Source organism: Cryptomeria japonica, chromosome 8 (genome assembly GCF_030272615.1).
Source record: "Cryptomeria japonica chromosome 8, Sugi_1.0, whole genome shotgun sequence".
In the NCBI taxonomy this organism is placed as follows: domain Eukaryota; kingdom Viridiplantae; phylum Streptophyta; class Pinopsida; order Cupressales; family Cupressaceae; genus Cryptomeria; species Cryptomeria japonica.
In genome coordinates, this window is record NC_081412.1 from 707,552,912 (window position 1) to 707,577,523 (window position 24,612).

Consider the following 24,612-nt stretch of genomic DNA (forward strand, 5'->3'; position numbering starts at 1 on the left):
TTCAATCTTTAGCTTCAAAATGCATGCATAAGATTGCAAGTTTTTACAACTTTATCCTCCTAAGAGATCCTTCTCCATTATTACCTCTTCCCCTAGAGGCAGAACTTTATTCAAAATTCAAAACTGCTTATTAAAAATGCTTAGCTTTCATTCCCATTGCGTAGAACAAGAAGCTAAATCTCCACCTACCTGTACTGCCTCTCGGTATATCACCATGGTATCCTACAAAAATAATCTAATTTTTGCTGCATATATTTGGGCCCACGATTTAGTTGCAGCGACCACCTGTCTCACCTCCACTAGTGCCTTCACTTCTCCTTCTGGCAATGATGAGGTTGAAGGTAGGTTATTAGCCCTACAGGAGTCTAGAGGTTTTCTCATGTCAATTAGTAGCTTCTTGTATTGCCCTAGTTGCACTTTGAGCTCCATGTTTGAAGTATGTTCTTTCTCTACAGGCCCCCTGACAACACTTGTGGCTAATTTTAGAGTATCCAGCTCTCCCCACTTTGTTTGCTTACCCAAATTCACTTGGGATACTTGATATTTAGGAGAAGTTTAACCTTAAACCTAGAGTGGAACTGCCACATCTACAATCACTTCACCGGAGCCCATTTTTGATAGATGATGTATGGTTTTTGTCTTCTTAACCTTTGGTGGCTCCTCGGTGATTACTTGTTGCAAAGTGACCTTAGGAAGCTCTGCTTTTCTCTTTTTCCTTTCAAAAGTGAACTCGAGCCATTGTTGTATATCTTGATATTCATCACCTTGATGTGATACTATATCTACAGTGATAACATGAACCTACCCCTGATCCTCTGCTTCATCTCTTTCCTCTACCTTTGTTTGCTCGGGATGTTGAGGTGAGATAACTTGGTGGGCTAGATTGTCTTGGAGAGCCTCTTTCTTGTGTAATTCTCTAAACTTATCGATGACATTGAATATTATCTCCTCCTTATCTTCTTATGCCTCTATTCCACCTTGCCCTAGACCTATATCTTTATAGAGGTCTTCTTGGTCTTGAGGAGTTAAGACCAATCTCTCATTCAACAGATCTTCTTCTTCATCTCATTCTTTTTCCCCTCCTAGCGGCTAATGTTGCTCGAGATCCTCTTCCTCCTGATCTGAATCAGGTTCAATGCTCCTAACTCTTATTCCTTTGGTGCTAGACCTGAAACCTTGCACTTTAGGCTACCTTATAGGTATGTTAACTGGTGGTGGTACAGGGGCATTTGTACCTAGATCTTGTGTGGCAGCTGTTGAAGGTGGTTGAGTAGGTATATCTCCAATAATTTCTATTTCTTCCTCCTGCTCTCGAGTACCCTCTCCTACAGTCTACCCTATAGCTATCCTTGGTGGAAGGACTTTGGCTAGTGTTACTACTCCTAATCCATCTATCACTTTGAGGTCTGTTGCCTTTGTTATCAATTTAGACTCCCTCAGCTTCTCACTAAGCTTTCTCATTAAGTCCTCATTGCTATCTTTGGGCCCCACTTCTTCATTGGTGTTAGTAGATGTATTCTTTCTTAAGTTTGATCTCATCTTCTGAGCATACTCCTTATAACCCCTTGACTGAGGTACCCTTGAGGTAGACTCCTTTTGTTTTCCCTTTGAGGCACTCGGCCTGACCCTTTGGCTTAGCCATTGCTTGGTCCTATTGATGACAACTTGAGAAATCTTTTCTATATTCACGTCCTCATTCACAGACCACCTTATTGGGGAGAGAGGCTTCTTATCAATTTCTAATCCTTTATAAGTTGCATCAAGTAGGTCTCCATCATTCCTGGGGTCTTTAGGGAGATTGGTCTCAATTTCAAAATCTCTTATTTGTGGCACAAATAACCTATTATAGTTTTTCTCTCTAACCTCAAAACTGTCCTGGAGGGTGACCCAAAAATCCTCTAGTCTCAGCTTGTGTCCCTCATATCCCTTGGGCATAGCTTGTTTGAGCTTCCCATAGGGATCATAAAATTCTCTAGCATAATCATATTCTTTCAAGTTCAAATCTTGAAGCTCTGGCTTTGCTAGCTTTGCAACCTATATCTTTGAGCATGAGAAGTACCCAATAGATACTGAAAAATCAATGCATGTTTTATGTTTTGATGATAAGAGAGATTGGAGGCCCAATAGTTGCCTTACATATTCCAACAAAATTTCTCTATGATTGTAGTATCTGGGAAGCAACATTGGGTTCCCTGTGAATCCGCTGACCCTAATGTAAGTAGAGTGTGGGTTTTGGATAAACCAACATGCCCACTCTTGGATAATAGCCATGGCCTCTGGGCTAATCTGGTATCCTGTGTTGCTTATTAATTTAATTATTATTGGAATAATGAAGGCACTAATAATTCTTTTGAAATGGGCCTTTGCATTCACTAGGGGGAGTTGGGAATAATATTCCCATACCTTCTTCTATCCTTCCTCTTCTCCTAACTGACTGTTTACTTGTAGTCCCAGAAACTTTCCAGCTCTGGCAGCCACCCAGATGACATAAGATGTGAAAAATAATTTTTGGGTCTGGTGGACTTCCTTCATTTGTTTGTAGATGTTGTTAGAGAGGATCTGCAGCCAATCAAAATATTGTTTTCCTATTAGGATAGTGGTCATAAACTGGAGCATCCATGGATTTAAATGTTTACAATCAGGCTTTCCAAAGGCCCTGCTCAGCATAATAATCAAGTCTCTTTGGGGCTCCTTGAAGTCTTCCCTCAGGATCTCTGTTGTCTTGAGACCTATTTTTCTCTCTTCCTCCAACTAGTTTTCATTCATGTGCCTTCTGTTTTCTACAACATTGTCATTCCATACCTTTAAGGCCTCCTCTTTAGTTGAGAGGAATATCTCATCTTTGGTTGGGATATTGAACATGAATCCCAGCATGTTAGGAGACAAGTCTATAACTATATTTCCCTGTGCATCAGTGCACTTTCTAGTATGTAGGTCGTAGAACTGAGCAATTGTCAGTATAAATTCTCCACTAGGCCTGATCTTGTAATTCTCCTGTGTATAGCCTCCAATCTTAGCTTATCTAGTTGGGTTCTGATATCTTCAATTTTGATATGGCCAATTTCCGTGTCAGTGACCCATTTGATTTGATCATCCAACTTTGAGGAGTACACTTGTCCTTGATAGTGGTATTTCATGGTAGCTAGAAGTTTGTCAATATCTCTGCTTCTTTTGCTAGAAGATGAGTCCATCTAACTACCTGAACCTATAAGAAGAAAATGAGGATCAGTTCCTTATCAAAAACATAAAAAGTTCAATCATTTCAAGACTTTGGGGTTCCGAAGTCCCGGGGTAGGGAGTTTTTCTTTTTAAAAAAGGGTCTGGAACTCCAGGGTTCTGGGCTAGGTACTCATGGAAGAAGTTCAGAACTTCAGGGTTCCAGGTTCCAGGCTAGGTAGATAACAAATGATTTCAGAACTCTGGGGTAGGTAATTTAGGCTCATCTTGAGATCTCATTGTCTCGAGCCAAGTAAAAGATGGGCAATAGAAATTTTAACAAGAGGACTTATAAAAGGTAGGTAATCTATCACTTTCTCACAAAAATAAATAATCCAGAACTCTGGGGTTCCAGGATTCTGGGGTCATCAAAGGAAATCAAAAAAATCCTAGAACTTCAAGGTTTTGAGGTTTTGGGGTAGGGAAGAGAAAATAACCCAGAACTTTGGGGTTCTGGAGTAGGAACTAGGGCACACGGGGACATGCAAGAAAACACAAAAAATGAGAAAATAAGAAAACAAAAAATAAAACCTGCGACAAAGAGAAAAGAAAAAAAAAGATCTAACCTACAAATGACCAAAAGAGCAAGAAAAATCACCTCCCTAGTGAATCAAAATGCCCAAGAATGTAAAAGGAAGCTAGGTAGTTCAAAGGCTCATGATTAAGAGGTAAGGAAGCAAAAGCTCTGAATGCACAAATGAACTTTAAAAGTTCATTATTCATATTTATACCCCCTCCCAAACCTGTCCATATGAGTGCTTTAAATAGGACCTCGGGACTCTGGGGTCCTGAGGTTCCGATCTCGACAGAAAGACACAAGACAAAACACTACCCCTCGAGACTTCAGGGTTCCAAGGTTCCGAGGTAGAGAAGAAAGCAAGCAAGGATCCACCTCAGGACTCCAGGGTTCCGAGGTTCTGGGGTGGATCAGACACAACGCACCTCAGGACTCCAGGACTCTAGAGTTCCAAGGTAATGAACACAAAATAAAAGACAAAGAAACCAACCTCGGGACTCCATACGTTTGGGGTTCCAAGGTGGCCAAAGCAAAGAAAGAAGGAAAAAGAGACCTCGGGACTCTAGAGTTCCGAGGTGAAAGAAACAAAAGCCAAAAGAACATAAGCAACACAAGGCAAAAATAGGGGACCCATATTTCAAGAGAAGAAAACTAATGGGGAATAGATATGCAGGGCATAACAATACTTGATCAAAACTAACCTTTATTACCCTAAGAACAATGGGTGATAATATGATGAAACTATAAAGATCCGGTCAACTATCGAGAGGGGGGGTGAATCACTAGTTGGAAAATCAACTGAATTTTCACCAAACTTATTTTCAACTTAGAATCAACACACAAAGTTTATCGGTTTAGTCACTTTAACAAATCTGCAGCTGCTCTATTAAACCTTACCAGTTGACCTAATACTTTAGTGATATAATGCAGCAGATTTGAAACTTTTATATCCTTTGATCAAAACCTTAAGTCACTTCACTAATACTAATAATAACATATTTAAGATCATTTCCAATCATTTAAATATATCTATGTAGATTTACCAATCATTCATATCAACCATACCAAAAACACATCCATAAAATCATTCACCACTTGACACAATGATTTTTCACATGGAAACCCAAATGGGAAAAACCACGGTGGGGATGAATACCCACAAGTATTCTTCGAACTCTTCTGATGTTCACCATGTTAGGAGCCAAGCCTGGTTAGAAGCTTAAACAAGGATGTTCTGTTAGGATCAAATCCAAGGGATTGACTACAAATACCCTGTTAAAGGTAATACCCTATTAAAGGTAACCTTAGTGGAGGATTTCAAATCCAAGCTAATGGATCACCCAGTTAGAGGATTTCAACAACAAGCTTGTTAGAGTTTACCATGTGAGGGGATTTCAAACTACTGTAATGGTTAGAGAACAACAAGTTCTTTGACTGATATGGAAATAGCACTTCCTCGTTGAATCAGATCCTTTACCGCTCCTATCTGCCTTCACAACATTCTACAGACACACCTTCTAGTTTGGCAACAATCACTTCCACACTTTATCAAATTTTCCAACCACTCATTCAATCAATCCATTGACCTTATAAACAAATACATTTGTTCGATAACACAAAACAAACACTAAAGTTATCATAGAGATTACAAACACATCGACTCAATCTTGACCATTAGATTACATTGCAACAACTTTACATTCTTCTAGGCATCTACAACTGCTCCTGGAGCATCGCACTTTGAATCTTGTAACACAACACATGTTTGTCACTTCATACTATGAATTTGATAATTCCCAAGATAAACGGTTATCTTTATGCATCAAAAGCTTTTAGAAACTCATCACGTGCAACATGCTTTCATGGCATCTTTATCATCGATCATAAATCATCACAACTGATCTCCAAGCTTCATCAGTTAGGGTTCTACTTCTCAACTAGATAGGGTTATCGATTGATCTTCACTGAGACTCAAAAATTAATATGTACTTCACACTAACACTTGCGATTTTGAATATGAAACAAATCATCACCTGTAACTGCATTACTTGAATATGTGTCGATCTCACATATCTCAAAAACTCATCATGAAATATATCAGTTTGATCATAACCATTCGAGCTTCTTCATTACCATTTTCCTTTACTACTTCATTATTGGTTGCTATACTGTGTCATTACCAGTTTCTATTGACATCAATGACAACACTTCCTAATATACTTCTTCAATGCAATCTTCATGCAATGCCAACATTCTCCCCCTTTGGCATTGATGGCAACACAAATATCAATACCAATTGATTGTCATGATTGAGAGTAAAACATATACTATCCATCAAATGATTTAGGTATAGGAATCCTAGTTTACATTTTTCAACATATACTATCTTTCAATTGTATCTTCATATCTTTAGCTGGTAACTGGTCTGCAATCTGTCTTTGCAATCTGTCTTCTCTCCTTAACATATAAATGTCATTTCGATTTGTCTTCTCTCCTTAACATCTAAGGATATCAATCATATACTTTTCTCCCCCTTTTATAGCAATGCCAAAGTGAAGGTAAACCATTTTGTTTCTTATCCATGTTTCATCGATCTGCAATTAGCTTCTCCCCCTTTGGAGTAGCTCCATTCTTCACCAATCCTCCTTCAAGATTCTCAATAGGCTTCAGGATTGATGTCTTCCATATTTGCTTAATTGACTTCATGTAGGGGTACAACCCCTAACTCACCTCTAAGATATGCAAATGTAGCATTAGGTAGAGGTTTAGTTAAAATATTTGCTAGTTGTTCTTTAGTGGAAACATGCTCCAGTGATATATCTTTCTTTGAACTTTCTCTCTCAAGAAATGATACTTCAGCTCTATATGATTTGTCCTAGCAGGCAATAGCAAGTTCTTAGAAATATTTATAGCACTTGTGTTATCACATAAAATTCTTATCGGTTCTGATATCTCTAGCTTGAAACCTTCCAATATGTGTTTCAGCCAAATTGCTTGGGTATAATTCATATAAGCTACAACATACTCAGCTTATGCTCTTGATTGAGAGATACAACTCTATTTCTTGTTTCTCCATGACACTAATATGTCTCCAAGAAAAATTGCTCCTCCGATTGTGTTTTTCATGTCATCAACACTCCCAACCCAATCTACATTGGTACAGACATTTAAGTCAAAGTTTCTTGCATATGGATACCATAATCATAATCTATTGTGCCTTTCAAGTATCTACAAATTATTTTGGTTGCAATCATGTGTGACTCCTTTCGATTTTTCTAAAATCTAGCAACCAATCCTACTGCATGAGCAATATCTGGTCTGCTATGGACAACATAATGTAGCTTACCTATCATGGATCTATATTCTTTTTCATAAATTGGTGTAGAATCATCTTCCTTTGACAATTTACAACCTGTAATCATTGGTGTTCCAACTGGTTTACAATCTCCCATTCAAAAAGTTTTCAATACTTCCTTCACATACTCAGATTGCGTGATAAAAATTCCTTCCTTCATCTGTTGGATTTGTAAACCTGTAAATTTTTTTATCTCACCTACCAGTGACATCTCAAATTCATTCTTCATTTCATTAAAAAAATCATGACACATATCATCATTACCTCCAAAAATGATATCATCAACAAATACCTCACTTACTAGTATTTTATCTCCTTCTGTCTTGAGATATATGTTACTATCTTCATTGGTTCTTTGAAAACCTATCTTTACTAAGTGAGAGTGCAATCTTTCATACCATGCTTTTGGTGCTTGTTTCAATCCATATAGTGCCTTATGTAGCTTGCACACTATATCCTTTTCTTCAGTTAATGCATAACCATCTGGCTGTTCTATGTAGACTTCTTCTTCCAACATTCCATTTAAGAATGTTGATTTAACATCCATTTGATATACCTTAAATCTTTTGTATGTTGCAAATGCAAGTAGAATCCTTACTCCTTCCAATCTTTCTAATGGTGCAAATGTCTCACCATAATATTCCCCTTCCTCTTGTGCATATCGTCTGCATACCATTCTGGCTTTATTCATGACCACTGCTCCATCTTCATTCAATTTGTTTCTAAATACCCACTTTGTGCCTATTACATTCTTATTTTTTGGTCTGGGTACCAATGACCTTGTATTATTCTTCTCTATCTAATCAAGTTCGTCTTCCATTGGCTTGATCCAGTCTTCATCTGCAAAGGTTTCTTTTGTTGTTCTAGGCTCAATGGTGGAGATCATACAAGAGTTTTCTCTTAGCCTTCTTCTAGTTAACACACTTGCATTCTTGTCTCCAATAATTTGATCGGGGCTGTGATTGAGTCTGACACACCTTGGAATAACATGATCTTGGTTTTCAGGTTCTTCTTCTTCACTTTCTTCATCTTCTGTTGGACCTTCCTATTTTGGTTGAACTGGGGCTTCTATGTTCAGTCCTCCAACTTCTAGCTTTACCGGTTTGAGTTCCAAAAACAGTGTGTTTGGTTCTTCTTCTTCTTTCTTCTTGCTGGTTTCTTTTGATTTTTCAGGAATTTCATCTACTCAGACAATGATACTTTCCATGATCTTCTTAGTCCTCTTATTGTAGCACTTATAAGCTTTGCTCTTGGTGGAGTAAGAAATAAAAATTCCTTCATCACTTTTGGCATCAAACTTTCCAATATAATCACTTCTTTAATAAAATATCTACTACCAAAAAATTTGAAGTAACTCACATTTGGTGATCTACCATACTAGTATTCATAGGGTGTTATGTCATTACCTCTTTTGACCAGTATCTGATTCATTATATAAACAATTCTACTGATAGCTTCTCTCCAAAATTTCTTAGCTACACCTCCTTCGATTAACATAGTCCTAGCAGTGTCAACCACTTTAGGTTGTTCCTTTCTGCAATACCATTATGTTGTGGTGTCCTTGGTGTAGATAACTGCCTCTTGATCCCATTACTTTTCATAGTATCTAGTGAATTCCTCTGAAGTAAATTCACCACCTTGATTAGTTCTTAAACATTTTATCTTCCTTCCACTTGCATTCTTAGCCAAGGCTCTGAATGCTTTAAATTTGTTGAATGCTTTTGTCTTGTCTTTCAAGAATGTGAACCTCATCATCCTTGAGTAGTCATTGGTAAATATCATGAAGTACTGATCTCCTTGAATACTCCTAGTCTTCATTGGTCCACATAGGTTAGTATGAACCAAGTCTAGCAAATGTTCAATTGATAAATATTAGCTCTTGAAGGTTGAGGATATCATTTTCCTTGACTGACATTCCTTGCACAAAGTATTCACCGATTTGTCTAACTATGGCAATCCTCTTACTGATTTTGAATTGTTGACTCTTACAATGTTATCAAAATTCACATGGAAAAACCTCCATTACCAAAGCCAACTATCTTCTACTTTTGCAATCAAACAACCGTTGACTTTAGAGTTTAAGTGAAATAGGTTACCTCTGGTTTGTTTGCCAGTTGCAATGAGTTCACCTCTGCTTCCAAAGATCTTGCACACTCCATTGTTGAATTATAATGGGTAACCTTTGTCATTGAGTTGAGAAACACTCAAAAGATTGTGTTTCAGACCTTCAACCCAGTAGACATCATCTGCACAACTCTTACCATTAAGGGAAATTGATCCTTTCCCTTTCACCATGCAGAGAGAGTTATTCACAAATCTGAAAACACCTCCATCAAATTCATCCAATGTTTGAAACTTGCTCCGGCCACCATACATGTGGTGTGAACAACCACTATCTATAATCCAGTCATCTGAGTTATCCAAGTGAGAGACCAATGCCTTTAGATCTGACATGTCTTCTTTGATAGCAACAAAGACAATGTCCTCATTTGTATCTACCTCAGATTCTTCATCTGTAATACCTTCATCCACTGCAATGAGACAATTTACTTTTCCTTTTCCTTTAAACTTCCTATATTTATCGTGTTTTTCCTTGTTATCTCGATTAGGACAGTTATCTGCAATATGTCCTATCCAGTTACATGCAAAACATTTCAGTGGTAATTTACCTTTATACTTACCGGTACCTCTGGGTAATCGCTTGGCCAACAATGCTTCAAGTTCCATCAAGCTATCTTCATCATCTACCTCTCTACTGGATCTAGATTCATGACTATAAATTACTTCTCTACTTTTCCTTACTGGTGGGGTTGAGACTGAGGCTTTAAATGCAGATTTTGACCTCTGAACACTTCCTTCAAAACCATTTAATTTGAATGCAGTCAATTTACCAATGATAGAGTCAAGAGTTACCTTTGTCTTGTCAATAGATTTGAGTTCTTGAATGGCTGCAACTCTGATAATGTAGATTAGTAGAAGGGTTCTTAATACCTTGCTAACCATAGTGGCATCATCCATTGTACCTCCAACACTTTTGATTTCTCCAATTATCTCCTTAATTCTCTTACAATACTGTTGAATGTTTTCTCCTTAAACCATTGTCATATCAAGAAATCTTCCTCTGAGACTCTCTTCCTTGGCTATCTTTACATGCTCATCACCGCTATAAATTTCTTCCTGTTTCTTCCAAACTTCATATGCAGTCTCCAATCCATGAACATCAACATATTCTAAATCTAACAAGGTACTGATGATGGCTTCCAATGCTTTGTTGTTCTCCTATTGCTCCTTCTTCTGATCATCTATCAAAGTTCCACTAGGCAAGTTATACTTAGTAACAACATGATCCCAATACTAACTTCCTAAGCTCTTGATGTAAATCTTCATCCTATCACTCCAGAAATTTGTAGTTATCTCTATTGAACTTCGGACCCTCTCTCTTCATCATTTTCTCCTAGATCTTTTCCTCAATCTATTAGGCTTATGCTTGAGAGGACCTAGAATACTCTAATACCAATTGATAATATGATGAAACTATAAAGATCTGGTCAACTACTGAGAGGGGGGCTGAATCAATAGTCAAAAAATCAATTGAATTTTCACCAAACTTATTTTCAACTTACAATCAACTCACAAAGTTTATCGGTTTAGTCACTTTAACAAATCTATAGTTGCTCTGTTAAACCTTACCGGTTGACCTAATACTTTAGTGATATAATGCAATAGATCTGAAACTTAAATATCCTTTGATCAAAACCTTAAGTCACTTCACGAATGCTAATAATAAAATATTTCTAATTATTTCTAATTATTTAAATATATGTATGCAGATTTACCAATCATTCATATCAACCATACCAAAAACACATCAATAAAATCATTCACCACTTGACACAATAATTTTTCACATGGAAACCCAAATGGGAAAAACCATGATGGGGATGAATACCCACAAGTATTCTTTGAACTCTTCTAATGTTCACCCTGTTAGGAGCCAAGCTTGGTTAGAAGAATATACAAGGATGTTTTCTTAGGAACGGATCTGGTTAAGGACCACCTGATTAAGGGATTGACTACAAATACCCTATTAAAGGTAATACCTTGTTAAAGGTAACCTCAGTGGAGGATTTCAAATCCAAGCTAATGGATCACCTGATTACAGGATTTCAACAACAAGCCTGTTAGAGCATACCCTATGAGGGGATTTCAAACTGCTTTAATGGTTAGAGAACAATAGGTTCTTTGACCGGTCTAGAAATAACACTTCCTTTGTAAATCATATCCTTTTCCACTCCTATATGCCTTCACATCATTTTGTAGATATGCCTTCTTGTTCGACAACAATCACTTCCACAATTCATCAAATTTTCCAACCACTAATTCAATCAATCCATCAACCTTATAAACAAATACATTGGGAAAGTAACACAACACAAACACTAAAGTTCTCATAGAGATTACAAACACATTGGTTTAATCTTGACTGTTATATTACATTGCAACATCTTTACATTCTTCTAGGCATCTACAACCGCTCCTAGATCATCACACTTTGAATCTTATAACACAACACACATTTGTCACTTCATACTATGAATTTGATCATTCTCAAGATAAACGGCTATCTTTACACGCCAAAACCTTCTAGAAACTCATCACATGCAACATGCTTTTGTGGAATCTTCATCACCGATCATCATCTGATCATAAATCATCACAACGGATCTCCAAGATTCATCGGTTAGAGTTTTGCTTCTCAACTAGATAGGGTTACCAGTTGATCTTCATTGAGACTCAAAAACTAATCTGTACTTCACACTAACACTTGCGATCATGAATATGACAAAAATCATCACCTGTAACCGCATTACTTGAATATTTTTCGATCTCACATATCTCATAAACTCATCATGAAATATACCAGTTTGATCATAACCATTCCTACTTCTTCATTACCATATGCCATTACTGCTTCATTACTGGTTTCTATACTACTTCATTACAGGTTGCTATTGACATCAATGGCAACACTTCCTAATATACTTCTTCAATGCAATCTTCATGTAATACCAAAAAAGGGATGCAAAGATATTTATAGGGAAGGGAGGCCTTCTTGAAGATAAGAACAAATACCAATCTGTTAGAGACCTGAGAGGCACAATTGAGAAAAAATATTTTAGATTTGGAAACATTAAGTATTTAGCCTAGAATATGACAATAACTATCTAAAGTCTATTTATTGATATTTTCATCCCTAAAAGATGCTTCTCCAAATAGCATTGTGTCATCAACAAACAAGATGTGTGACACTACAATCTGAGTTCTAGGTAGAGAAATTCCTTTCCACATAATATTGTGATGAAGTGCTTTGATCATCCTACCAAGGGTCTCTTCCATAATAATGAAGAGGGATGCTACCAAGGGCCTCTTCCATAATAATGAAGAGGGATGGAGACAAAGGATCACCATGTCTAACTCCTTAAGAAGATGAAAAGAAACCTAAGGGAGTTCCATTAACAATGACTAAAAATTTCACCCCAGAAATACAAGAGATGATTCGCCTACTCCACTTCATAGAGAAACCGAATTTGAGAAGAACCTGATGTAAGAAGTGTCAACTTACTCTATCATAAGCTTTAAGCATATCCAATTTAATAATCATTGCCTCCCACTTGTAAGTTGTAACTAAATGAATGATTTCATGAGCAACCAAAGCCCCCTCATATGTCTCCCTGCTACAAACAAACCCTCCTTGTTCTTGGGAAATGATGTTAGGAATAATCTTAGCCAATGGTCTGACTGAAATTTCTTTTGTAATGATTTTACAGATTATATTACAAAGGTATATAGGCTTGAAGCCAACAAAAGAAGAAGTATTTGACATCTTAGGAATGAGGGCTATGAGTTTTGTGTAAAATGTTTCAATATATTTTCATTTATCCTAGATTCCTCCACAACTCTCCAAATATCAAATCCCAAAAGGTCCCAACATTTAAAAAATAAAAATAAAACATATCCATCAAAACCTGGAGCATTATCTAGACGCATAGAAAAAACCACCTTCTTTACCTCTTCTTGGGAGAAGGGCTTCAAGAGATTAATATTATTTTGATTAGCTACCAAAGAAGGAATATGCTATAAAACTTCGTAGGTTTTTAATTCTATTTCATTGTCCCTAACATCTATGGATAAAAATAGTGATGAGAAAAAGAAAACTACTTCATCTTTAATCTTCACCTTGTCTATAAGAATTTCTCCTAAACCATTCTGAATTTGGTGTATCAAGTCAACAACCCTTCTCATTTAGCTAAATCATGAAATATTTTTGTATTCTATCCCCCCTTGAAGCCAAAACTCCCAAGATTTCTTCTTCCAATAAATTTAATCCCTTTATAACACTTCCTCCAACTGGCTATTCAGATGGTGTTACTAATTATAATCAAAACAACAGAACTAAGAAAAATTATGAATAGCCATCTAAATATCCAACTGGAGGAAGTGTTAAAAAGGGAATATTACACATCAAAGGGGAGAGTTACAAAGGTAGTTAAAAGTGCTTAATGAGAAAATTATTAAACATGATATAGCCAAGAGCACAAAACAACAAAACTAAGAAAAAATCTTGAGAAGCTCCACTGCTTCTTTCTCCAGTTGGACCATTGAGGCAACAACACTCTTAAGATCATCCAGCTCCTTAGCTTGTTGAGCCATCTTCCTCGTACTCGCCTGAGTTCTTTTACCATGTCCAGTAGCCAAACCTTTGAGGGTCAAAACCTTATCCTTAGAAATATCTATCATGTTCTTTTCCAGCTAGATCTATTCCAGTTTACTAATCATCACTCTGAAGTTATCAACTGAGGCTTTTAGAAATTTTTGGCTTTGTTCTCCAATTTTCTTCAGGTTATTCTCATGACTGTGAACCCTCTTTTCCAACTCATTATTGAACCTATCCTCGACAACCTTAAATTGGGAACCATAAGATATAGTAATAGCCTATGTATCATTGATGGCTTTTATTAATTCCTTCAGATAATTAGGCAAGGAACTAAGATTACCTGTCCTGACAGCTTCTAGAATGTCCACTTTCTTAGAAGAGTCTGCCTGTTTAGTCTTCAAATTTTCAATATCTGAGTAGACACATTCTATAATATTATAAAACTCCATCACTCCATCCTTCACAATATGAAGCATGGCAATAGGATAATTGATGCTATCTTTATTAAATTCTGAAAAAATAACATTATTCTCCAGGGTCTCCACATTGGCAACTGTGACATGTGATATTCAAATGTTCTTCCCTCCAAGCTTTCTTGATTCTCAAGAGCACTACCTTATACACCTAATAGAGTGTTCCTATTCATATTCAAATAATGTGGTTCATGGAGAGATATATGAAGGTTTTAAAACAATTTATGAGGAAAAAGGGTTGATCAGAAGGGTCCATGGTTGAGGGTTACATGCTTTTCCAAGAAATGGTTCATTTGAGTGACTACTTACCCTAGTTGTATCTTGAAGCTCCCTGATTATAAAATTATAGCCAACCTCAATAATTTGAAGGAGAAGAATTAGAGAGTCAAGGGACTTCAAAGAGGAATAAAAGGTATACAAAAATGTTGGAAGTAGTTTTTTTTTTATCTCAAATTTTATAATACATGGCTTTAAATAATTATTAATTCATTGAACGATTCTATTTTTCATTGTAGATGTTGAGTGGGAGGCATTACATTTGTATATTGCATACAATTCTGGCTTTATATTGGAATGGATGGAGAATTATGCTGAACAAAAGAAATTAGATGATGAAAAGGCATGGGCCAATATATAATACACATGTTCAAAACACTATTCAAGGACTGCCTGCAAGCCATAAAATAAAATGGTCGTAGAAATGCTTATGGAATTGACTAAAGAACAATATTGAACATGAGGCAACAAAGGGGAGGAATAGAGTGACAAAATAATTGAATTTCATTAAAAGATCTATAAATGGGGAGGTGATACATATATATTAACATATTGGACATATTTATTAATTTATCTTTTAACTTTTGTATCCTTGAATCTAATTAGTTAATATTTGTATGAATTTAGGTAATGTATATTACAAAGGAATGTAGAATTTTGGTCATCATTTTTTCATCAAAAAAGTTGATGAAAAGAGAAAAACTTATGATTGTGGAGTTTCAACATCATTTGAGGTGGAATGTTGTTCACATGCAAATGATAGACAACCAATCATAAGAACACTTTTCTATTATGGAGTGTTGGAGGATATTATAGAGCTTGTTTTAATATCTTTCAAGAAAGTTACTTTTCATATTGAATGTTACAAGCTTATCAGAGTGGGTGAACATAAAACTATCTTGTTGCACAACAATGGATTCCATGTGATCAATACATCTAGGTATGAAATTTTTGAACCTTATGTGTTTTCAAATCAATGGCACCATATATTTCTCATTGCAAATTTAGAACAACCTAGTTGGTCATTTGTGATTGATTATTACCCAAGAAAACGTAGAGGACCATTATTTACTTGAAAATGCAAATGTCCCCCATGAAGATATAGATGGAGAATATGGACTATGATAAAAAAAAATTATTGTGACTGATGCATATGACCAAGATGAAGATCATGATGAGTTTGTTGAAGTATTTGAAGGGCTTGAGCAACAATACGGGCATCAAGCCTATGAAGATGATGAATTTATTGATTTTTATTTACCTACATTTGAAGGTGATGAAGGCCATGAAAAAGATGCTATTAATTTATTTATTGATTTAAGACCCATTAATGATGAGGTATTTATGCCATCAAATGAGGAAATTTCATGTGAAGATAAGATTGGTTGATCACCATGTTCACTTTAAGATGGTTGTGAGGATTCAGTATAATATAATTATATATAATTTACAAGTTCAGTATTGAGTTTTTAATTGTACACAAAATGAAATGAATATTAAGTAATTTGAATGTTTTGTTAGTGGATGTTTGTAATGTCAATGCATATAACTTGAAGTTTTTTTAATTGCATAAATTTTTGTTTTATTTTATTTTTTTACTTCTTTAAGCATTTACTTGAAAGAAACTTTTTTTTTTGGTGGAGGTACATGATATACCAGACCCCATTTATTTTATTGAAATTTTGAGAAACTTTACACAATCAACACCTAGGAACTTTATGCAATCAACACCTTGGCAAGAGAAACATAATGTACCATAAACCTAAAATAATTTGCAAGTTGAGTATTGTTTATGTTTTTTATATACTAAAACATAATAAATTTGTGTGTGTTTTTTATTACGGGAAAAATAGGTTTTGAAGGGATCCCGAAACCCTTTACAAAAGATCCTTAAAAGATAAGAGCATTAAGAAGCGAGAAAAGACAATCTGCAAAAAAACCAACATAGTTCTAGGCAATAACCAGCATAAAAGCCCAACAAAACCAACAACATCCAGCCAAAATATAAAAAAGACAAAAGACAAATTACTTATTGTTTTTAAGGGCATTAGCCAAATTTCCACTAATCCCTTGCAAATCTTTGATATTATCCCTGAGCATTGGGATTTCCTTGGAAGAGGCCAAAGCAACTTTTTTCATACTCGCCCTAGTCCTTTTTGCCGCACCACCAGGAACACTTTCCACGTTCCCTACCTCAATAGCATCCTCATCACCATCTAGGTCCACAACAGGTTTGGAAGTGCTGGAGCCTTCAAGGAAATTGGCAATTTCCTCCATATTCCTGGTCACAGAGGTAAGGATCTCTAGGATCATAACCAAAAAGTTCTTCATGGCTGTCTTTCCTTCCTCCAACTTACTAATCTGAGCTTCCCGCTTCTCCACTTTTTCCTCCATAACCTTATTCCATTGCTCCTAGTTACTTTCATCTTTCTTTCTCTGCTCTTCCTGCTGCTTATCAATTTTTTCCAATTTCTTGATTCTTTCATATACCCACCTTTCAAAACCCATACGAGCCTCAGACTAGTTTTTGAGATTATCCAAAATAATCCCATTCTCTAGCTTTATCTTGATCCTTTCTCATTTCCTCCTTACCCTTCTCCTGCTCAATTTTCATTTCCCTTTCCTTGTCCTTCTCCTCCATAGGCTGGTTGTTAACATTACCAATACTGACATTGTGGGTAGAGCTATTCTGATTAGAAACATCCTCTACTCCTCCTTCCTCTTCCCCCACTTCCTCATCTTTTTAGCTCTCCTCTCTGTCTGACTCATCAGTCTCCATCTCACTCCCATCTTTTCCCATGTCCTCAGAATCAACCTCTATATCCTTTTGTTTACCCATTTCCTCTTGAATTTTCTCCACAGTAGATTTTAAAACCTTTTTTCTCTGTATTAACTCATCCTCACTGGGCCCACATTCCTCAATTTTCCTCTTTCCTTTCCCCAGCGACATTGATAACCTTTTATTTTCCTGTATAGCCAAAATCTTGCAATGCTCATAAATGAGCGAAATAAGGTTGTAATGAAGCATAGGAGAAGAGGGGTTCTTACTATGCCTATTCAAAGACCGCGACAAAGACCTGAAAAGGTAATAGGGCAAAGAAATCCTCTTCTCATGTCTAAAGTGATTTAGAAGAAAAAAATGGTAGGTGTGGACCCTGGTAAAACAACCCTCCACAATTATATATTCCATAATTGCATTAAGCACACAAACCTAGATTTTTTTGATATTAGAAGCATCATAATACCCCCTGAAGCTTTTCATAATTTTACTCTCTCCTTCTCTTTACGTGGAAAAATATTCACTGCATTATTAGACACTTTCAGGTCTCAGAAGAAATTAAGACTAGAATGGGGCATACCTGTGACCATGGAAATGAGGTCTGCATCCAGCTTGAATCTCACTCCATGAATTTTGAAGGAACCATTTTTCCAATTTTCAGTAACTTTGGTAACCGCTAGGTTGAGTCTGCTTTTATCATAGTCTACCAATTTTTCCATGAAATGCGTCATGAAATGCTTTGTGTATGTTATTGTTCATGTGCTAGTGAATTTGAATTGTGAACATACTATTATCACTTGCATATGTTCTTTAATCAATATTTTTTATATTTTTATGCCATTATGTGCTTATTTAAGAATGTGGCCATGTGTGCTACCGATTTTGTTATGGGGATCTTAAATGATTTAATTGAAATGTTAAAAAATGGACAAGGGAAACACTTTACTATGGTTTTGCATGAGGGTTAGTGTAGGATCATGGGGGGCCAAAAAGTGGCGATGTGAAAAAAATAGCCTTCTCCACTCGCCTAAAAATGCAAAAATCCATGTTGACTTTTTGCTTGGCCTGGGTGTCAATACACCTTGGCATGGTAAACACCTAAGCAAATCGGATATCTGATTTTTATTTGTAATTTTAAATTAAAAAATAAATTATATAATATATAATGTATATAATAATATATTATATATTACATATTATATAATATATAATATATTATTATATTATATTATATATTATATTATATATTATATAATGCATAATATATAATATAATATTAGATTATAAAATATTATATTATATTATATATAATATTATTATATAATACAATAATATATTATATTATATATATTATATAATACGTATTATATAATATATTATTATATTATATAATATATTATTATATTATATAATATAATGTTATTTTAAAATAATTTAAGTATAAAAACCGGATATCCAATAAAATCGGTATTCGATTTTTTGAGACAACATATTTGGACTATGGCAGCCCGTGAGTTATTTTTAACCCATGGGTTGGGCGATTTTTGGGAATCCAATATCTAGTTGGATCTGGTATCTGGTTTTTCACCCAAAAATTGCTAAAAAAATACATTGAAAGGTAAGATTTTTATTGTTTTCAATCATATTCATTCAATTTTTGTATTTTTTTTAATGTTTATTTGTTTTTTCATTGAAAATATGGTTTTTTTAAATCATATACAAAATTGTTTAAATTTGTTAACTAAATTCAATTGTTTACATTCAATTAGGTTAAAAATGGGGGATAACAGTGAAAACATTGATCAACCGCAACCGCAACAACCAAACCCTCCTTTGCCAAACCCCTCCTTAATTGAGGATTTAATTGCACAAAATTTGAATGAATTAAGGTGGATTGTAGATGTATATCGTAGGATCCCTCGCCTAAACCCAATGTTTGATCCTCTCACATCGATCATAAAGAGTATGGAAACCATGACTACAAAGCACAGTGCCACCCTTTTGTGGCGAGATTCTATGAGGGAACAATATGTGGATGACTTGTCCTATAAGGAGATCAATGATCTTGAGATATCCAAAGCCGCTATCACCACATTGTTTGTGAATCCCCACACTGGTCAACCCGTAGACCCCAAAAAAATAAAACTCTCTATTAAATGGTGCACAAATGATGGTATTTTGAAAAAAAATTGGGATCGTTGGTGGAAGATTTTCAACAAACCACCCAACAACAATTTTGATGTCCCCTTCTACTTCATAAAAAATTGTATGCTGAGTTTGTTTTAGAAAAACATGTGAACTACTTTGACATCCAACCTTTCTAGGGTGTGGGTTTAGGTATGCCCCAAAATAGACCTGGGGTAGTCAAAGTAGTCTAGGGCCCATATATCCCCCCTCCTCCTATTGATCCCCCACCTCCAGTGCAGCATCCAAATATCATTTGTGAGGTGGCATCACAGACCATATCGACAATTCACTCTTTGAGTAGCCTTTTGGTTTCTTGGGTTGGGTCAGTAGCTCAGCCTACTTTTGATGGTTGGCATTGACATGTCATCCTTGGCTCCACACATTTGTGTGCCCCGTAGTTGTGTTGTGTGTGGGCACGTATTCTTGGGTCCAGTTGGACAACCTATTGATCCTCCTATGGACAATGTAGATTATGAGGTGCATGAGATGCACGATGCACCAGATGTTATGACACAAACTGGAGGAAACCTCGGGGAGTCCTCCCATGCTAGAGGCGAGGAGGCACCGTCATCATACATTGATGATGTAGTGGTAAGATTTGTATTTTCACAGTTCATGCTATATTTTAAATGAATATTTATAATATAGATAATATTAAGTACTAATTTTTATTTACATTGTCTATTTAACATTTGATGACCAAGGAGGATTTGACATAGATTCAGGAGGGCACCTTGATGGCCATTTCAGTTGGCCTTGATAGCTTGATGGTAGATATATTATTGCACCTATTCGTTTGCATTTTATTGTACATACATGCTCATCATTTATATTGGTATTAATTAGACTATGTAGTAACTTGCATGTATATCTTATTTTACTCTTGTAGGGCACAAGCATCATGAGTGCAGGGCAGTGTGATTTAGGATCTAGTAGTGTAGTTGGAGACAAGGGAAAGGTAATTGAATGCAAATATGACTGAATGAATAGTTTAAATAACTTATAGTGATTATACATGTCTAGACATAGATTGATAGTTTCATATACTTGTTGTGTATATGTACAGAGAATTATTGGCTTCACATCCTTGTTGACTACACCCAGTTTACCTGAAGATGAAGAAGAAGAAGAGATGCCTTGAGTACATGTGTGTTTATTTTATTTTATGTTTAGTAGATATAATTTGTTATTATCAGTGAAAATTATATGCTAACTTGTATCAATGTCATGTTTGTGAACGTATGTAGGTTGTGTATGAAAATATTGAAAACATACCTCCTCTATCAAAGACATACATCAAGAGTCCTGCAAAGCCAAAGAGAAAATGTCAAGATGAGTTAAACAAGAATAGTTCAATTATAGTTCATTTTTATGTTAACTTTTCGAATGTGAGTTATATAATATAACTAATCTTAATCATGGTTTGTTTCTTCTTATGCAAGATCCTTCAGAGTCGAACAGTGCAGTGAAGATCGATTTTGATGATCCATTAGAAGCTTAGGATGTTATAGATAGTTTTGGGATGCTTACATGTCTAGTTGGCATGTATATTTTGTATATGGACATACATTCATGTATATAGACATACATTTTGTTTGAGTTAGCGTTTATGCCATATTTGTGTATGGACATACACTTGTAATCATTTGACATTTTCAGATATACAGAAGTTGATATTTGATCATATAAATTGTTGCTCATCTATGCATGGTGTTATCATGGAAATCTTTAATCTTCATTCCAATAATTAACAATGGTTAATAATTGTTATTTAATGAACAATACAATTTATTTCATTTCATCTTAAGTGTTGTTTGTATAATGAACAATACAATTCATTTAATGAACAATACTTGACACTTGGGGTCATACCCTATTGGTGTCGTCCCTTGAGCACCCTAAGTGCTAAAAAATTATCAAACTTTGACGGGCCCTAATGCAGAATCCGTGGCACCTACAAATAATCTATTTGAACCTACGGGTCCATGAGAGGGGTCCCTACAAAAGCCTATCTCGGTTTTTCAATTTTCCCTACGGTTTTATTACACCAATTTTTTTTCGATTGGCAAAAAAATCGTCAGTCTCATTCAATCGAATGTTGTCGCGTGGCCAATTTCTTGTTCTTCTCATCGTGATAACAAACTATCAGCTCTGAAATGTCTAGTTAGGAATTATTACCCTATGCATGCTCCTATTCCCCCCCCCCCCCCAACTCATTCGAATGCTCGGGGTCATACCCTACCAACGTCGTCCCTTGAGCACCCTAAGTGCTAAAAATTATCAAAGTTTGACGAGCCCTAACTTGGAATCCGTGGCACCTGTAAATGATCCGTTTGAACCTATGGGTCCACGAGAGGGGTCCCTACAAAATCCTATCTCGGTTTTTGAATTTTCCCTATTGTTTTATTAGGGCAGCATTTTTTCGGTTGGCAAAAAAATCATCAGTCTCATTCAATCGAATGTTGTCGCATGGCCAATTTATTGTTTCACTCGTTATCATAACAAATCATCAGCTTTGACATGTCCAGTTAGGAATTATTACCCTATGCATGCTCTTATTTCTCCCCCCCCCCCCACTCGATCGAACGCTCGGGGTCATACCCTACCAGCATCATCCCTTGAGCACCCTAAGTGCTAAAAATTATCAAACTTTGACGGGCCCTAACTTGGAATCTGTGGCACCTGCGAACAATCATCAATAGACCTACATTTTGAACACATACTTAATATACACGTAACAAACTTGAACATTAAGGTTTAATGACAAAGTGAGTCCTCTTTGATGAAAGATCATGTTGAGCATGAATGAGACAAAGTTGGTTTGAACATGAAAAGAGAAAAATGCAAAGAGTCGACCCATATGTGAAAGGCCAAGAAATAAAGTATTTGAAAACCAATATTTCAATTGGTTTTGGAATAATTAAAAAGGTGAGCTCTTGAAGGGAAAAGACCAGGAAGACTCTTGGTAAGGAAAACAAAGGGGTGGTATTCTTTTCAGTAGAGAAAGATTCATGGAAAAAAAACAAAAAACTAAGTTTAGATTTTGCAAAGAGAGATCAAATGATGGCACACAAATTTTTGAAGATTTGTCATAAATTTCTCAATGTGTGTTTCTTCTCATGATTTCCATGTTTGCAAATCTGGATTAAAAATATGGTTTACTATGTCTTTATCATGCACCAGGGATATGTGTATTAAATCTGGGTTTTGGCTGCAAGGTTGAGGTTGCCATTCATTTGTCTCCCTATTTTTGACTAGATCATTTGTTGATCAATGTGGCTAAAGGCCTTCTGAACAAGCTTATGTTGCTAATTTTGTAATGTACAGAGGTATATCATTTAACATTTTGATTGTGCTTTTAATTTCCAAAAATATGATAAATGTCATAGGCAGTAATGGCCAACAAGTTGAGTTAGAAATCCAGATATTTTGTAAACAATCAGAAACCTTTAATGATAATCAAGTTGAAGCCTTGAGATTTATGCAATATGGTTCAAGTCCAAAATTGTACTCTGAAGCCACACACTCTTCCCTCTCCCAGCATACACTAATGAGTCACAAGTTAACATAGCATTTGGTAGGATTTGACAAGAGCATTTTGATTTTACTTTTGTCTTGTGTATTATAATAAAGACCAATTTTCCAATGCGACATCTTCATATGAGAGAAAAGCTTCATTTTATCTCAATATAGTTGTACCTATTTCATTATTAGAAAAAATAAATAAGTTCCGCACTACACTGCAGTCTAATTTAATATCTATCAGTTGCACGAATAACCCAAGGCCATTTCATGGCTAGTACAAAAGAGACTACATTGATATTCTCTAAGCCAAACTCACTTGAATGTCTAAGAAAAGAAATTTTAATCCTAGAACATCAAGATGTTGAACAAAACTGTAAGAGGAAATGACCACATAGCTTAACATGTAAACATACATGAAGGTCAGTGGTTGAAAAACTAGGCAGATAAAATATACAAAGATCTGTTATTAGTATCTTCTATATTATAGATTTGAATTGATGTTCTCAATTAGTTATTGTCTGTTTAGCTTTTCTTCATAAGGCACAACCATCTGGTAGTTATCATATCATGACAACCACCCATGACTTTCAAAGTAACTGATTTTTATTTCTACACCTCACACTCACAATATTAATATTGAAATGACATTTATGATTCATCAAATGCTGAAAAAGTCTATTCAAAGTTCAACTTCAAGATGTATACAACATATCATATTCAACTTCAAGATGCATACAACTTACCATATTCAAGCTCATGCCAACCACCACTTGGATATGACGTATTCTTTTAATAGCATACTAATAATAATAAATATCAAATTTGCTTGTTTGTAAGTAAATTAAAGCTATAGTATCCCTATCATCTACATAGGAAGGAAGAATTTGCAGACAAATCTAAAATAAAATGATATTAATTCAATTAGGTTCTTTTCAATCTTTCCAAAAATATGATGGCAGCATCCCCTTGTAATTATTATTTTCAAAGTTCCCTGTATCTCTTATTCTTTAGACTAATATGACCTAGATTTTCTGAAAGGAAAACAATTTCGTACTTTCCTGGAAATTCTTAACAACCTTTTTTCCTATTTTTTTTTCTATAGATATTGTGCAGGAGTAAGTCATGACACATTGTTATATGTCGATTAAAGTACAATATATGTAATAAAACCATATAGTCTTACAAAAAAACCATATAGACGTATAATGTCATATATTTGGAAATATATATATGGAAATATATAGGCATTTGAATCATCTTCATGATCATAAACACAACGAGACCCACAATTTTGACATAAGTGAGCTCGAACTTGATTCCCAAAAGACTCAACCACATCACCATGTAATAGAGGCCTAGTGTGATATATAATACTTTAAGTCAGTGAGCTAATGGACTCTAAGGTCTCTACCTCAACACCCTCCTTTACAACAGAAGGGATAGTGTTATGTGAAATCTTTGGTTTACCTAGGGGTCTTGGTGCAAAATTTTGAGTACATTGTGCCCCTACTCTATCCTGTGCGAAGCCCCCACCTCTACCCTGGATCTCAGATCCTATGCTACTGTATG